Source organism: Plecotus auritus (assembly GCF_963455305.1).
Source record: "Plecotus auritus genome assembly, chromosome: 8".
Classification (NCBI taxonomy): domain Eukaryota; kingdom Metazoa; phylum Chordata; class Mammalia; order Chiroptera; family Vespertilionidae; genus Plecotus; species Plecotus auritus.
Window position 1 is genome coordinate 126,166,830 of NC_137782.1, and position 15,926 is coordinate 126,182,755.

General features: G+C 36.7%; 1 protein-coding gene across 2 annotated transcripts in view; it reads left to right on the forward strand.

Moving 5' to 3' along the window:
* Positions 1 to 15,926, forward strand: part of LRRTM4 (leucine rich repeat transmembrane neuronal 4) — a 745,526-nt gene that overhangs the window by 233,919 nt on the left and 495,681 nt on the right. The gene's annotated exons all lie outside the window — the stretch shown is intronic.

The window sequence follows — 15,926 nt, forward strand, 5'->3', positions numbered from 1 at the left end:
TATATATATATATATATACTGAGTGGCCAGATTATTATGATCTTTGAATGCTTAATAATCTGGCCACTCAGTGTATTTTGCTGGAGATCAACCACCTATTTGCCCTTAGCTTTCTATCAGCCAGTGCAAAGGGGAAAACTGATCAGGTGCATGATTTATAGTATCTTTGGTATCAAATAAATGAGGTACTCAAGAGAAGTACACTGAGTGGCCAGATTATTATGCATTCAGAGATCATAATAATCTGGCCACTCAGTGTATATAACAATGAATTTTAAAAGCAAACACAAGTCATAAACATTATGTCATAAACAGAAAAGTCTATTTCAAATTTCTTAATAAATGTTCATATATGACATCTGGGATACTAGATAGATAAATATAATAATAAGAAGCAGAGCTGAGAAGAAAAAATCAGTAATTAATATTTCAGAGCAAATTTCCAGTTGGTCTCTAGCCCATTTATATTTGCTTCTATAAGATTGTAGAACCCAAAGTAGACTACCAAAATATATACAAGCAGATATAGCCTCTATTTTAGAAAAGGTATTTGAAATGACAGGTAGTTCTTAACTTTACTTTTAAAATGATTAGGAATTTCATTTCATCAGTTGCAGTTCACTGCTGATATTTGACTTTTTCATGTCATTTTTTTTTCTATTTCATCACTTTATAATCTAATGGAGAAATTTTAAAAAAGACTTTATTTTAATATTTTTCAGATGTATTGAACTCTTTACCAAGTATAGTTGTTTCTCAACTTTGAAAGGTAACTGCATCACAGAAAATGGCATTATATTTATCTCTAATTGGCCTCAGGTTAACTGCTTTGGGGAGGATAAGAGAGAGATATTAAGGATTTATCAGTGGCAAAAGTGGAATAGTAATTTAAATCCTAGTGATACCACATTTGTATACCGTTTGGGGATATATCGTCTCCCAGTGCCTCAGATACGAGTTAATGGAAACCTTAAGGTTTTGTAACACAGGGTGATCAGCAATACCTGAAAGCCATAGTAAACAGCAGTAGAACTGTTGCAAGCAGGTTGCACACCATCCTGATGGGAGGTCTTGTTTCTACAACCAGTCATTGTTGAGTGACCCATCAGAGGTTGCAGGATGCGGAAAGGCACAGCATTTGATTCTGTTGTTAGTTTAGATATCACAAAGACAATGTCAAAATTCTTCTAGAAAAATTATAACTTTATCTTAGCAATTTTACCTATAGTAATTTATCTTATGTATAGAATCAGATATTGAATAACTGAATCTAGTTACATATATATATATATATATATATACATATATATTCAAATATCTAGGATAGAATAGATTATGATGCATTCATGCAATGGATAATAGGCAGCCATTAAGAAGAAGATGTAGGTGTGGACACATGGTCCTAACACATGGTTACATTTAAGGAAAAGACAGATTTCAAAATAATATGATCCATTAATACACACAAATATATGCACACATTATTATTTTGGTTTATCTTTCAGAATAATCTGCATCGAAACAGTAGCAATGATTTGATAGGTATATTTTTAGAAACAGAATGTACAGGCTATTTAAGCATGTAGATTTGCACAATTTTCAGAAAATACAGCATCGGTCTTTTTTATTTTACTTTAAACGTAGGGTATCATATGAAAAAGCCATCCTGGCAACTTTTAGTAGCATAACAAAGCAGTGATTTTAAGAGCTCAGCAATAGCACTGAAAATGAAAATTTTAAAGTGTGCATTGACTTTTAGGACTGCCTGTTGAATATTAAACGCTGAAATTGCTAGTGCCTAAAGCACTTCATGCAGCATAATGTATATAAACCTTGGAACTATTTTCAGGCACTAGTTTTAATAAGCGAAGAGCAAGGTTGAGAAGGAAGTTTACTACAAAAAAGTTTGTTTTAAAATCAATTATTTTAGCTACTGCTTGTATTGAAACTTTGTCTTTAAAATGTGTAAAGTTGGAAAAACTGCGTGTGTGATTAGTATTTGAGTGTTTTGACAATTTAAATTAAGTAGCAGCACACTTTTAAATGAGCTCAAGAGTCTCAAATCATTTGCAATTTAAATTTTATGCACTATAGAAGGTTTGCATTTGAAGTGTAAAAATATAAGAAATTTGACAAGAGGTAAAAAACAACAGCCTAAGTCATGTGTAAATCAAAATAGAAAACTAGACAATTGGTGTTACACTGGGCTTGAATTACCTAGTTTTGGGTTTGAAAACAATAATTGACAGCCTTAACATCCATCCATGTTGTCACAAAAGACAATATTTCTCCTTTTTATGGCTGAATAGTATTCCATTATTTATATATACCACATCTTGTTAGTCCATTCATCCATCAGTAGGCACTTAGGTCAATTTCGTATTGTGGCTATTACGAAGAATGCTGCAATAAATATATGGGCACATATAGCTTTTCAAACTCATATTGTTGTTACAGGCACACAAAACATTAGGGAAAGTGTTATCACACAGCCTCCTGAGTCAGAGGGAGAGGGCTGTCAGTCCTCCTCGGTTCTTCTCTTCTCCTATGAATGAATTAGAAGGAGTGACTCCAGATAATTGCATTGTGTTAAAGCAAATTTATTAATAAAGTAATTTATTAAGAAATTAAAACATGCAAATTTATTCAAGGCGCAAGGGAAACAAATCTATCATCCAACATAAAAAGAGGATGGGCGCTTTAGGCCAATCTGAGGAGGGAGTCGGGAGGGGGGTATCTCCCTTACATTCTTTTCTGTCTATAGATGTTAAAGTTACTCTGCTGAACAACTTAGTACAGACTGATTTTCAGTGTCCCCCCTTCTACTTTGTTATGGCTTTCCCAGAATTTGTGAGAAGCACCTGGCGCTTTTATCTTGCCAAGCCCAGAGACTGCTGGCTTTTCTGCTGAGGCAGTGGGAGGAGACAAGACTGCACTCTTCCTTCCTTTTCCCTCCCCGCCCCTCTGCTGCCTTTGGAGAGACATTAACCATTTGCTCACAAGTGTCTTTGTTTGGGGAGAGATAAGGGCTTGCTATTTACAAGCTGCCTGCTGGCTGCCAAACTGTTCGGCCTTGTTTAATTTTCTTGTCTTATTGTCCCTTAGAATGTTTCTAGCTTCTCCCTATTCTGAAATATTTTCATGTTCTTTGGATAAATACCCAGAACAGGAATTGATGGAAACTTAGACTTTTTGTGCTCAGCAACATTGATGGTGTATACCTGAAACTTATATGTTATTAGCCAATGTTACCTCCACACAATAAAAACAAAAACAAAACTAATAATTAAGTAGTAATCTCAAAGAATTGTAATCTTTATCTTTCTAACCTGACTTAATATGGTCCAATGTTCTTAGAGTTCGGTGTGCATTAAAATGCTACTGCATTTCATATATGTACATGGCATGATGTTTTTCTATGAAAAATTGATCCACAGTAAATTAATGAAAGGACTGGTTGATTTAGACTGTAATTCTTGGTATATTATATAGTGACCTTAAGAGACATCATTTTAACAAAATTTAGTGTTCCATCTTAAGAAGATTTGGAGTCAGAAAGGCATTCCTTTACATCCTAGCCCTTATATCACAGCTGGTTCAGAGAAAATCTTGAGTCCCACTCTTAATGCTGTTGAGAGCCATTTGTGAAAAAGATCAACATTTGAACAATCAGATTCAGTGATTAAAAATGTAAACATATGTTTATATTTAATGTAAACCTACATTTTAAAATAAAGATTAGGTCTAGCTACTATTGTTTGAAATAAATAAAAGAGCTAGAAAAGTTTTTATGATGCCACTGAATCAAACTGAATAGTATTGGGACACAGTTCTTTCTTTTTGTATTAGATTTATATTTTCATGCTGTAAATTTGGAAATCATTTTTGAGTATTTATGATGGAACTATTACTGCCCTGATGTGAGTCAGCAGTGATGACTAGAAAAGTATCTCGTTATTTCTATCTATTCCTCTGTTGCTTCTTTGATGCATGGGAATAAGCCAATTTCTGCTTAGCTCTCTTTTTCTGCCTAGATGACTTAGAAGTGGAGAAACTATGTCTCAAATAGTTTTTAAATGATTTCACCTGTTCTCATTTCTGGTGAGCCTTCCATTGCTTTCTCTTTTTCTTTTTCTTTTTTTTCTTTCTTTCTTTTTTTTTTTGCTGTGTTGCTAAGCAATGTCTTAACTTTTCTTTATTTCTTGTGATTCCTTAGCTTATCCATGTTGCAGATAAGTTTTGAGTAAAGGTCACAGACACACAATATGCCATTTCTACCCTGCATTTTAAGCTCTCTGTAGCCCAAGAATAACCACATTCAATCTGAAGAGAATGGGATACTATTCATTTTCATTTCTATTAGCAAAAATTCTGCCCAACAATTTAAACATAGGGAGAAATATAATTACATGAGTGAATAGCCAGCTGGCTCCTGCATTCCTCTTATATCTCATGGGGCAGAATAAAAGTGACTGCAATTATATTTCAAATCTCAGAAGGATATTAATGTGATAGTTTTAGCATTAGCTTTCTTATTTTTTCTAAAGTGTTTAACAAAAAGAATGACTGGTAATTTGTGCAATATTACATTTTATTAGAAGTAATTACTATTTAATATAGTCTATGTGACATAACATAAAACATCTTTCTGGGACATACACCATTCAAGGGTAAAACTTTATGAAATGCCATTTCTTTTATTAAACATTTTTTTTGTAATATTTTATATTGGTAATATTTACTTAAAATATTTTAGCAAGAAGTGATTTATTTCTTTAGCTATGGTGTTATATTTTTCAAATTTAATTACTTTATGATAAAAAAATAAAAAATTAGAAATTCTTGCCTGGCTGATGTCTCTCAGTGGTTAAGGTCAACACAAGAACCAGAAAGTCACTATTCAATTCCTGGTCAGGGCACTTGCCCAGATTGTGGGCTCAGTCCCCAGTAGGAGACATGCAGAAGGCAGCTGTTCCATGATTCTCTCTCATCACTGATGTTTCTATCTCTCTCTAAAATCAATAAAAAACATATATAAAAAAAATTAGAAATTCTTCACACTCAATGCTCATAAAATTTGGAAGCATAAAAATGATCCTTTTTCTTTAAACCTGCTTAAATTATAAAGTTAAATAAAAAAGTATTCTTATAATGTCATGTGTTGTAGAAGACCAAAGAAAACCAAGGACGCTTCTGAGAATAAAAGGAGGGACACTGTTTAATATGCCAGCGGACTCAGGGAACAGCCTTCCAAATCTGAGTGAAGGAACACGCATGGGGCTTTCCTTTATATCTCCCTCCCTGTGATCTTTGTCCCACAAACATGGATTATGCTTCCGGTCCTTTTCGTGGGCCTTGCAAGAAGGCCCCCAGGTGTTGGGGGTCTCCAGGCCATATCTGATGGTCTGGCCTGGCGTCAGCATTAATAACCCTCCTTCTGGGCAGTGTGCTGTCCACAGCCCAATGGCCTCTGTAACCAGTTCTGCAAGACCAGTATCTGGGAAAGAGGTAGTGACTTAATTATAGGTTATCAGGAATGTACACTGAGCTTGCTGGCTTGGATTCAGATCACTAGCCCCAAATATCAGAGTTACATTGGAATTAGTCCTTTTAGCCTTCTCAATGAAGTGTCTGTTTCAGAGTATATTGAAAATGTGTGTGTTTTTTTTTGTAGTAGGTTTATAGTTGTACTAGTAACCTAGACACACTGAAAAGTACAAGTAGCTTTAAAAGAAACACTGTATGGCTTTGTTACCCTACTGAAAGCAGGGGAGGGGAACAGGAACATCTTATTTGTTTAGCATCATTGGAGGTGCCTTTCCACTTATTACAACTGGATTTTCATTCTTTTAATTTAGTTTGGGCTGCTGTTTTTAATTATGAAGGCACAGGGTACTGTCAAATTCAAGTTGATATCCTAATCAAATAGATGACGATAATGATAATAAGCATGAAATGAACATGTGAATGTGCATATAAATACACGCCTCGGGTCCTTTTATAAGAAGTCGTAACTAGCCCTGGCTGATGTGTCTCAGTTGGTTGGAGCACCGCCCCGTACACCAAAAGGTTGCAGGTTCAATTCCCAATCAAGGCACATTTCTAGGTTGCAGTTTTTCCCAGGTCAGGGTGCATGCTGGAGGCAACTGATGAATGTTTCACTCTCACATAGATGTTTCTCTTCTCTTTCCCTCTCTCTTTCTCTCTCTCTCTCTAAAATCAATAAAAGTGTGTCCTTGGGTGAGGATAAGAAAGTAGTAACTAGCCCTAGCTGGTGTTGCTCAGTGGATAGAGCGTCGGCCTTCGAACTGAAAGGTTCCAGGTTCGATTCTGGTCAAGGGCAGGTGCCCGGGTTGTGGGCTCAATCCCCAGTGGGGGACTTGCAGGAGGCAGCCTATCCATGATTCTCTCTCATCTCTCTCTCATTGTGGATGTTTCTGTCTCTCTCTCCCTCTTCCTTCCTCTCTGAAATCAATAAAAATATATTTATAAAAAAAGTAGTAACTAATCAATAAATGATCTGCATGCATAGTGTATGCATCTGATTGACATGCAGCTGAAATAACTACCAAATATTGAATGCTCCCTTTGTGCTAGACATTGTATTAAGTGGCATGCTTAGTTGTTATAATTCATCCTTTGCTGCAACCCTATGTGCTATTTATTATCAACTGTATTTTACAAATGAAGAATTGATCCACTTATTAAGGAAATTAGCCTCAAATTACTCACCTAATCTTTGATAGAACTCAGCCACAATCCTTGTTTGTAATGCTAAATAGTTAAGTGTTTTCCCCCTGCTTTCCATATAAAAATACCTTAGGAACCAAACCAAATAAAAAATATATATTTATATTTTTTACCTAAATATTGGCACCAAAAGGTTAGTAAGTCTTCTTAGCTGTGATAGCAGTTCTGATGGGAGAAAATGACTTATGAATAATCCTTTCTATAAATTAGATGTAAAGTAACCCCACATTTTCTAGAAGACATCCCTTTATATGTATTCTACTAGACAACATGGGCTTCAAATAAACTTTAAAAAATCATCTCACATCATCTCCTCCCACTTGGTAACAATACCTTGCTATGTTTCTATATATCTGTCAACATGTTTTCTTTGAAAGGGTAAATTGTTTCTTTTCAAAGTGTTATAATGGATACACTCCACTAGATTTCTTACCCCCTTTTAGTCTTAGTGTATCTTCCAATGGATAATGTGCTAGTTTTGCTTAAAGAGGCTTTTATTTTTTCTGCACTTGATTTTAGAAATAGAAGGTGAAAAGTACCAAATACTCTGCTGCCACAAGAAAACGAAACAATCTCCCAGTTCTTCCAGTCATGAGACTGAATTTTGAAGTAAATTGTTTACCTCAGGAATCCTCTGTGAATTGTCTTAAAGCTGAAGCTGATTATCTTCCACCACTCATACTGTGGTAATGAAGAGAATGTTGTGAGAGCATACACACAAAGTGAACATAGTGAAATATGCCTATATGCATTCACACACACACACACACAAACACAATATCCTATATAGTGAAGAGCTAATATGCAAATGGTTTTTGCGCCTTCTCACTGGGGCTGGGGGACCTGAGGTCATGCCCCGGCGTCCCCCCCGCACCCCCCCTCCCCCAGTCCAGTGGGGCTTGACGAGGGACCTGAGGCTGCGCCTCTCGCCCAGTGGAGCTTGATGGGGGACCTAGGCTGTACCCACCCCCCCCCCCCCCCCGCAGGGCTGACGAGGGACCTGAGGCTGCGCTCCATGCCTGCTGGGGCTTGATGGGAGACCTGAGGCTGCGCTCCCCAGCCCTGTGGGGCTTGATCGGGGGAAGGCTGGCAGGGTCTGGGTATTGCATGATTTTGAGGCGTGCGGGTGGGCGTGGACTTGAGTCTGGGTCCCGCGGTGTGCCCAGACTCTTACAGGAGGGAGATTTTTATATACATTTTACTAATTTTCTTTAAACTCTGACACTTCTATTATAAAGAAAGGACAAATAGCAATATTAAAATATTTCCTCTAATTAATTCCCTTTTAATGTGCATGAATTTCATGCACCAGGCCACTAGTGTATGTGTGTGTGTGTGTGTGTGTGTGTGTATATATATATATATACACACACATATATATATATACATATATATATATATACATATATATATGTATATATATACACACACATACACTAGTATGTGTATATATATATATATATATATATATATATATATATACACACACTCACACACACTCACTCATGGCAAGTAAGAAGAATCTGTGCATTTTTCTTTGTTATTAATATGCTTTTTTTTTGAGTGAGAGGAAAGAAGAGGGAGAGAGAGAAAAATATATGGGCTATCTCCTGCACGCACCACAACAGGAGACCCAACCTGCAACCTGGGCATGTGCTCTGGCCAGGAATTGTATCAGCATCTTTCAATGCATAGGACAATGCTCAGCCAACTGAGCCACACCAGCCAGGGCAAACTTGTGCATTTTAATTCCTTCTCAACAAAACTGGTCTGCATTGCTGCAAACAACCATGTAGAATATTATATTAAATTTTAATTGTTATTCCTATATTCGTTTTCTTAATTTTCACTTTAGCCAGATTGGAATTCTCTAGCTCACTAGAAGGAGAACATTTTTGTACATTGCTTGAAGATTTCTTCGTACAATGTTTTATGTAAACATTTATACATGTCATTCTCTATACTGTTAGATGGTTCTTCTCAGAGACATTAATCAATAAACTTGTTTATCATTATTAGATTAGAATTACAATTAGTAGTAAGGCAGGGTAATAAATTATAGTGCCGACAAAATTCATTTTTGATTGTTGGAAAATGAATAGAAAAATGGCATTGTTTTTCTTCAAGTTATTTTTTCCTCTATAATAATAGCAGTAGGACACTTTCTAATGAATGCAAAATTAATTAGTCAGTTGTAAATGTCATGAGATTAATTTGTGGAAGGGATTGGCCTATGCATTATTACTTCATGATTTTGGTTTACCAACTATCATAGTGTTTTTCAACTCTGGCTTTACATAAAAATTGCTTCTAGAATATTAAGAAAATGTCTGTTGTTGGATTTCGCTATTTGAGGTGGTAATATAATAAGTCTGAGACTAGATGTGGAATTGATTTAAAAAGTTCATTTAGAGGTTCTCATTTGAAATAAGTTTAGAACCAGGTGTCTATCTTAATTAGATCACCTTTATTTGATAAAGATCCATACAGAATGCTAGTTGACATTACTGCCAATGACTGATTAATTCATTTCTTTCTTTTTAATCCTCACCTAAGGATATTTTTTCCATTGCTTTCATAGAGAGTGGAAGGGAGGGAAGGAGGGAGGGAGGGAGGGAGGGAGGGAGGGAGAGAGATGAGAGAGACACATCAATTGGTTGCCTCCTCCATGCACCTTGAACCAGAGTGGGAAGTGAACCCACAATCCAGGTACATGCCCTTGACCTGGAATCAAACCCATGACCCTTTGGTGAGCAGGCCAATGCTCTAACCACGGAGAAACACCAACCAGGGCTCCATTTGTTTCTTGATCTTGGACTATGGAAGGGAAAAATTTACTCTTCTTTTTTGAGTTTCTTGCAGAACACATGCTTATCCATCTTAACTCCCAAGGGTTCTGTGTGTAATTAGAAATTTAAACTATATCATCTGTTTGGGGAAATAACACAAGATGAAAAGAAATTTAAAAAGGAAGTTCATTTTACTTTTATGTGGGTTATTCGCCCCGTGACCTGTGTCATTGTACTATAATCTGGAGAACTTAAACTTGATGGACTAAGAGCAGTAGAAACACTGGAGTAGAAAACTTCTTTCATTATATTAATTTATTTTTAAGTAATATTCTCCAGACCTTTTTATTAAGGCAAAAATCTGTAGCATGATTGACTTCAGAGACAGCATCTAGAGGCTTCTGAAAAATTCGCAACCAGGCTTTGTAGAAGAAGAGACCCTGGGTTTAAACAGACCAAAGAATAGGCAGGCTTACTTCCTGAGTCTCAAGGGGCAGAAAGAGAGACAGAAACACAGGCCACTGCGTACATGAAGAGGGTCCCTAAGCTCAGCCTTCTGAAGTCTGCCTGTACTTTTCTCTTTACCCCAATTCTCATTTCATAGACAAAGTTCCTAAACAGAAGGCCTTAATCTCAGCTATAAAATAAACTGTGGCAACTATAGAAAAATCTCTCTAAGTCAAATAATTAGTTTCATTACATTTTAGTAAACGTTTTATAGAACTGGATAAGTCACACTTGTCTATTCCTTTGATTTATTATGATGATGTAAAACTCATATGAAAGAGGATTTTCTTAACAGTCAAAGGTAGAATGGAACTTCTGCTGTCCCTTTATGCCACCCACATTATTTAAATACAAACACCATATAGTTGCAGAAGAGACATGTAGCAAAAACAAACTAGAAAACAACTAATGCTAGAATACTAGCTGAGAATGTCCACTTATTACCTAACGCAGCTGCGATGAGGATTAGGGGTTGATAGAGAACTCACTCTTCTGTGCCGATTCCAGGTTGCACCTAATGAAACAAAAGGAGGCCTGGAATAGATTCTTCCCTCCCAGTCTTCCGAAGGAAGCAACCCTGCCTACACCTTGATCTTACCTCCCGAACTGCTGCAAAATAAGTTTCTGTGGTTTAAGCCACACAATCTGTGGTACTTCCTTTTTTTAATATGTTTTCATTGATTTCAGAGAAGAAGGGAGAGGGATAGAGAGATAGAAACATCAATGATGAGGGAATCATTCATCAGCTGCCTCCTGCATGCCCCCTACTAGGGATTGAGCCAGCAATCCAGGCATGTGCCCTGACCTGGAATTGAACTGTGACCCCTGGTCCACAGACCGATGCTCAGGCAGGGGAGGCTGTGGTGCTTTTTTATGATAGTCCTACTAAAGGAATATAGTGATGGTCAAGTCCTGTAATTGGATAGAATAATTTGTCAGTATTATTCTGGGAGGAGGAAGTTACTTATATCTCCTAACATGGGCCTGTAAGTACTAGATCAACATAAGGACTCCTAACTCCTAAAATAATGTAGGCTTCACATTTTATAAAAAATATATATCATAGTAAGAAAAATTATAAGTAGCAAAACTTTTCTGTTTTTTCTTAATATAAGGGAAAACAATTGCTAAGAAATAAACTGTCTGTGTCTAATGTAATATAAGAGGGTACTCTAATGTCAAAGTAAATAATGTTTGCTTTAAATTAAACACTTGAAAAGAATGACCATTCTTCAATTCTGAAAATGCTTTATTAAATTTATAACAAGTGACAGTAATATAAGCGCTATGGCTGAAATATTAGTTTTATTGCAACTATGTGAAGTTGATTGTACCCTAGAAATAAGATAATATTGATCACTTGGAGTCATTTTATGTTTATAAAGGTTTCATGACTATTAAGTTACTGTACTTTATATTTCCACATTTAAATGTTACTTAAACATAACATGTGGGTTGAATATAGAAAGTGATTTTATCTAGTGAATGTTTGTTTTGATTTTTCCAGTTTTAAAATATAGATGGTGGTAAAATATAAATCCTGCATGCATTACCCATTGCAACTGAGCTCAATTCGTTTTTAGTGTCATTTTGAGTTCCTTGTTGCCATAGTTGCTGCTAAGAAAATGCATTTTTCTAAAAGATTTATAAATAATGATTGCAATGTTTTTAGCTCTTTGTAGTGAAATACAATATCCAATGCCTCTGAGAAGAATATAAATTCAAGCACTAGGGAGCCATTCAGGTCACACTTGAGTGTTGTTACAAGTGGGGCAGGAAAATTGTAGCACTGGTATCCATTAATGTGTACTCTCTTGCCCACTCAGAAGATAAATTCCATGTAGTTAGTGTCTGAAGACATACATAAGACTTACATAAGACTGTCTTTAAGCTTTACATCTGCTTTTGTTACTACAACATTTTGTGAAACCAATAAACAAAAATGATTGCTTTTATTAACCCTCCTTTTTTTCTACTATTGCTTGCTGTTGTCGTTCTTCTAAATGCTAAATTAAAATATTTAGCTTGTATGAACATGTTTTGCCAAATGTATGCATTCTTAATAGCTCTGAAAATTAGGTGAATTCTAATATAACTAATTAATTTTTTCACCAAATATCAGAATCTCTTATTAATTGAATAATTGATTAAGTTATTCAATATATAGTGCATGACATCTGAAGTAGAAAATGTACCCAAATCCCCCAAAACAGAAAATAGAGAATGATGATAAAGCAACATAAGTGTCTACCACTCAAGACATCTAAACAAATAAATGTTTTGATATATACTCATACACAGAAATGCTAGCTTTTATTACTTGTGGCCATAATCACCACTTTTCTCACTTGGGTCCCATTTTTAATATACCTAGTGAAAATTCCTGTTTCTTATTTGATAACATTTTTTTCTCTTGATTTTACATTTTGGTTCTACTTTCACCAGCAGCCCCTGAACGATGGATGAACAGATTACTCAGACACAGTTTGACTGTGAAAGAGAGGGCTAAGGGGCCCCTGGCTTTAGTAGCCAGAGCAGCCTCAATTGCCTGCCTCATTAGGTTTTTATTGGAATTTTTATCTTTAGACACAATCAGTAGGGTGAGTAATCTTGGGAGGACACATGTGTTTACATTATCCTCTAGGCAAGGGCATCCAGGAATAAGCATAAGGATTCCAGTAAACACCCGGGGGTCTGCACACGCACAGACTTGTTTGGAAAGGTCAAAGAATAATAAGGGGCGCCACCTTCGACACTCCCCTAAGTCTCCCCTAAGTCGGAATTCTGATAAACAGGGCAGGCAGCCTTCCACACACTTCCCTTTTATCAGAATGTCCTCCTTACAAACTTTCCAACCAAGTCTCATGCTTCCCAACAACTTTTTTTGTGTCTATGAGAATATGAAAAGGAAAAGAATCAAACATACATGATCCATGTACTGTCGTGATATGAAACTAAACATTTTTCTCTGACACATTGTGGTAAATTAAAAAAAAAAATACTAGAGATAAAGTCAGATGATCTGAATTTAGTTTCCAGTTCTGCTAGTAGCTAGTGATGTGTTTTAAATAAATAATCTAATGAAGATGAATGTTTATTTCACCATTACAAAAATAAAAGGGATGATAACAGATTTTGATAACAGTTATTAAATAGAAAAATACAGACCATATGTCACTAGGTAGAAGTTTATTTTCTTCTTCCCTCTAAATTTTGCTCTTATCTGAAATCATAAAGCACATAGAAACTTTGCTAAACATTTGTATGTGAATAGTGTTACACTAGTTTAATCTTTACTGGCAATTATTTAAGTTGCTATCATTGGAAATATTAGACACACCTATGTGATGCAAAATAAATGATGATTTTATGGTTTCTTAAAATTTGAACTGTATATTTGAATTGAGAAGGTATCAGGAAATACACAAGGTAAAATTTGAGGAACAAATAGTGTAAATCAATGCTAAGATCTTTGTTGCCTTTTTATTTTCTAATTTTTTTAACATTACTTATTTGACAACATTATTTTTCACTCACAAAATTCCACATTTTTACACCAAACTAGTTCGGGTTGTGCTACAATTTTAGTTAATCTCAATATACTTACTAGGAAGAAGTAATAAAGCCTTATCTCACTAACACAACTATGGTTTTACCTCTATCTCCCACCTATGTAATAAAATCAGAAATATTTTTCTAGTATTAAGAAAATCTATGATATGCAAATTCAATGGACACAGTCAATAGTGTGGTGAAGGCCTGGGGTGGGGCAGAGGCTGAGTGGAGGGAGTAAAAGTGGGGGATTTCTGTAATACTCTATATATACTAGAGGCCCGATGCACGAAATTCTTGCAAGAGTAGGCCTTCCTTCCCCTGGCTGCCGGCACGGGCTTCCCTCTGGCACCCGGCGCACGGGCTTGCCTCACAGCCCTGGCTTCATCCAGAGGGACATTCGGTCTAATTGGCATATTACACTGTTATTATTATAGATAGCAGCTACTAGATACCATCCACTGGGAAACTACTACTGAATAGGGCACTGTCCCTACCTTACTTAATAGGTTAGAATGTGGAGTTATCTATGGGCCATGAGAGCAGAAAAGGGGGATGTAGCCCAGCAGTAATGCCCACTGTATGAAGTTTGTCTCAAACTGAGCTAGAAAGATGCCTGGACTGGCCAGTCCCTGGGAACTCGGGAGTCACAGACAATCCAGGAAACAGCTGCAGCATGGAAGAACACAAATTCCAGGAACTGTATGGGTGGGACATTTAAACAAGTTCTGAAATGATAGGGAAGGCAAGAAGGAAAGAAGCTAGAATTATAGGTAGGGCCATACTGTGAAGGGCTTTAGATTATAATCCTGGAGTTTGGGCTTTGAAAGTAATGGGTGGCCACGGGGGATGAATTCAGGCATCCAAAGAAAATTGTCCAATGCATGTTAACCTGTCTTCCATAAATAACATTTGATGACTGGGAAAGGCATCTCCTAATAGTTACTGCCACCGATGACATTAATGTCCACATTTGTGTAGACTGGGACTCTTATCTGCTCCAGTTGATGCCATTGTGATAACCTGGTTATCGTTTAACAGGGGAGGAGGAAAGGAAAGGCTAGATAATATAGGCATGCCATTTATACAGATTTGCCAAAAGCTGCATTTAACACTCCAAGTCTGTTTCCTGCTGATTGATGGGGGAAGGGACTGGACAAAAGCAGTTTAGATGCATGCCCAGTAAAGGTCTGATTGACATGGAAGGTGCTTGTCTGTCAGTCACACCTGAAACAGATAATTGGTCAAAATAGACATGACCACTGCCAAGCACATGAACCTGAACATTTAAAACTTCCAAACAAAGGAAGTTCTCTTCTCTCTGCTAGGATTCCTAGCTCTCCTGTAGCAGGGAGCATGCTGCAGTGGCCCACAGCCATGTTGGACTCCACAACAGACTAATGGACTTGAATTAGCTTGGATGCTAACCTACACCCGACTGCAACATGGAACGGAAGCTCTGGACACTGGCCTTCACTTTTGATTTTGCTGGACTCCTAGCTGCCCCTCTTTCAGGACTGGCTTGGGGGAGATGGGACACTGGAACCTCAGAAAATTAACTTTATACATAACAAGGCTTTTTCCACGTCCCATCCTCCCGTGGGGGCTTCTGAAGATGCTTATTTCAGTAGTCCCCCAAGAACTTCATTCCCACTGGTGTCTGGGAAATCTGGCCCACTAATTCCTCCTGCAACACAGTTGTATAATGCACCACACAGTTTAAGATTCTCCTTCCTGTCTTGTGTGTACATTTTCATTAATTTTCACCTTGTCTTAGCTTACAAAATATTTAAGGTTGCTTACAAAGCATTAAAAAATTAAATAAGCAGAGTCAACTGATAATGCAGTAAAACTAATCTTACTTTTATGATCGGAAATAATGTCTCCGGGATGTTTTTCATGAATTTTCTCTGAGGGATTAAGAGATAAATTACCGGGAGTTGAGTGGGCAAGGAAAGGATAAATGAACACTATTTTGAGAATTTTGGAATGTTAATGTAAAAAAACACATTGAAACCTGTAAAGAATTTTTGTGAGTATATTTGAGCCAGACTGTCGGCATATGCCAGGAAGCAGAACCTCAACGAATTGAGGTAATGCTCTGGAGAATGGCGGGTTACATCTGTATTTATACATTGCAATCAAAAGAGGGACGTAGGTGGGTTACATGAAATTCATTGGTGATAGATTAAGGAAGTGGGATAAAGCAAATGGGGGTGGGGGAGGACCCCTGAGATTCGATAAAAAATAAAATGATGGACACATACTTAGGTGGGTGCAGGAACAATTAACATGATAATGAAGGAATTTGTGGCATCTGTCCTGGCA